Genomic DNA, 3,214 nt, shown 5'->3' with positions numbered 1-3,214 from the left:
TAACATTGATAACAGATATACAGAAGGTATGTTTCCTTGATTTTTGTTGCAATTTTTTTTCCATAAAAACTTATGTGTATTCATCTATACTAACTATTACTGTTTCAGGGACTGTTTGTTACTATTCAAGATCTTCTACCTGCTGTTGAACACAGAAAGTGTGCTAGGCACATCTTGGCTAACTTCAGCAAAGACTGGAGAGGGCTACAAAAAAGACAACAGTTTTGGAGGATTGCCAAAAGCACCTTTGAGTACTAAGGAGAAATATTGAGCTGACGAAGTTGCTTGGTCCAGCGAAAATGATGGACAAACCGATGTATTACAACATAGATTATTGGTGTAAGGTCTACTTCAACACTAATGTAAAAGTAGATTATGTAGATAACAATATGGCTGAGTGTTTTAATGCTTGGATCTTGGCTGCCAGGTATGAGTAATGCATATTTACCTTGCTGTTTGTTTGTTTTTTACAAACTGTTTGTAGATAACAATATGACTGTTTGTTTATTGGCTAACTGGTAGGCACGATTAGGGTGAAAATGATGCCAAGGATTGGAACATTGAGGGAGTTTGTAAACACTTGGAGATGTAACTACTCTCCAATATATACGAAGGTGTTAGAGGAAAATGTTACACTTTCAATGCAATGTAACATTGAGTTTAATGGAGTTGCTGGTTTTGAAATTAGGGAAGGACTATGTCAACACACTGTGGATATTTCTAGAAGGCAGTGCAGCTGTAGGGTGTGGCAGCTAAAAGGCCTTCCATGTGCACATGCTTTAGCTGCAATTCAGTTCAAAAGGTATGATCCACTTGGCTACATTCACTATTGCTACAACAAACAGACTTACATAAGAACATATGAGCATTTCTTCAACCAGTCACAAACATGGAAATGTGGCCTGTCTCTACCCAACCTAGTGTGGCTCCACCAGACATAAAAAACATGCCTGGTAAGCCTCAAAAGGCCAGAAGGAAGGAGGCAGGTGAAATTCCAAAGTCTGGGAAGATGCCAAGAATCGGAATGGCCATGACTTGTAGCAACTGCCATAATAGAGGCCACAACAAGAGAGGGTGTCAAAAAAAAAACTCAGCAGCATGGACAGAACCAGCAAGTTCTAGTAGGGGAAGGGCCAACACATCACAACCACCATCTTCAAGCAAGGTCATGGTGAGACCAAAGAAACTACCAACAAAACTAGTACCTATTGAAAAGAGGCCAAGAGGAAGACCTAGGAAAACTGCCCAAGCAGTAGGAAATAGTCCTGCACCAGCTGAAGTTCATGTTTTATGTTCTGCACCTGCAGCAACTAGTGCACAGCCCACTGCTAAAAAAGGAAGAGAAAGTGGCACTAGTGTACCATATAAAAGGCCTAGAGTCATGGGAATGGGTGTTTTCCAGGCAGAAAATGGGTTCAAAGCTGTTAATGTGAGTGCCTTAGTAAGATTAAGTGTTCTTTATGTGTTGTTTCCATTACTAAGTGTTCTTTTATGTGTTGTTTCCATTACTAAGTGTTCTTTTATGTGTTGTTTCCATTACTAACTTCTTGTTATTATTTGTGTGAACAGCCTGGCATGTCAAGCAGTAGGATTGTCTCAACTAGTAAAGCAAAGGTGACCAGATCAGCAGAGGTAACTGGTGACATGGCTACAAGCAAAGTGCAAATAGTAAGCTGAAATGGAGAGGCAATGACGCAATCACAACCAAGAAACTACAAGAGATACAACAGAAAATGACAAAAGGTAGAGGTAAATCAGGCAAACCCAAGCCAAGAAAGCACCTGTTCACAGTCCAAGCAGCCATGGAAAATCTAATTATGATGAAAACTGTCCCTGCAGTTCTTAAATGTACACATTTATGGATTGACATTTTAGTATTTTGTCTTGTTAATTAATGGTCAAATGATCTAGTTTGTGTTCGTTTTTGCCTTGTATTTTAATCAAAACAACATTACAGTAAGCTTGCTATACCATTTCAGCTTGACATAGTTGTTTAACGTGTACAAATTCCATTTCAGCTTGACATAGCTGTTAAACGTGTACAAATTCAGGTTGGGCATGAATTTAATATGGTCAACAAAGGTTATTCAAGGCACTAAATCCAACATGGTCAAGGACCATTAAATGGCCTATTAATTCGGTTGTAACCCATCTACATAACACAACATACACACACACACCATATCACACATTCACTACACTAAACTACAACAACAACATCAACGTGCAACCAGCAGCAAGAACAACAAACACAACAACATACCAACAACAAGCACAACAAACACAACAACATATAACATCTACATCATACCAAAAGAAGATGCTAGCTTTCTTTGTGAAAAAGTTAACCCGTTCTTACGTGCAAACCGATAATTTTGTAAGTTTTTTTATATTTGTTATTATTATTTGATTTACGTGAAAACCGATGATGTAAACTTTCTTTTTTGTTTATTGAAGATACTTCCACATGAACATCATGACATTTTTCCAACGAGAACAACGCATGCTGTGTTAAAATATCAAGATGACACCGTTCACAAGATGACGTTCAGAATTGGAAAAAAAGCTCGTTTATGCCAAGGGTGGAAGGAATTTACAGATTCAAAAGGTTTGAAAGAGGGAAACACACTAGAGATTTGGGCGTGTAAATGTGAGTGTGGAGATGGCATAGGGTTTCGTGTATTTAAAAAAGAGATAGAGATCATAAATATTGATTAGTAGATCTCTATTATTCAATTGTCTATGTTTAACATCTCCATGTATGCTACTATTTTGATTAAGACAATGATTAATGTTATATGGATATGATTTTGATTTTAATTTCGGATAAGCACTTCAAAACACCTTAACATCAAACTTCTTCATCCATACATGATAAAATAGATGTATATGTTACAAAATTTGCCATAACAAAAGGCAAACAAAACATAACATAGCCGAGACACTACCACCACTACCACTATCTATGGCAATTTGATTTTTCCATTGTTTGAATTGCCACTACGGAATACAAAACTTATGAACACAACAACAACATAAACAACAAAACAAAAAACGAAATTCCTATGGAACCTACCCCCTTTAGTCTTCCTTGTGTCTTCTTTTTTTTGGTCCATCAACCTCGACCAAACTCATGTCAACACTAACCGAATTATTATCGTTAGTAGTGATCTCATCCAATTCCATCTTCAAACTTCCATATTGCCCCAATTCC

The sequence above is a fragment of the Lycium barbarum genome, chromosome 6, assembly GCF_019175385.1.
Source record: "Lycium barbarum isolate Lr01 chromosome 6, ASM1917538v2, whole genome shotgun sequence".
NCBI classification, from domain to species: Eukaryota; Viridiplantae; Streptophyta; class Magnoliopsida; order Solanales; family Solanaceae; genus Lycium; species Lycium barbarum.
This window is presented reverse-complemented; position numbering follows the sequence as displayed.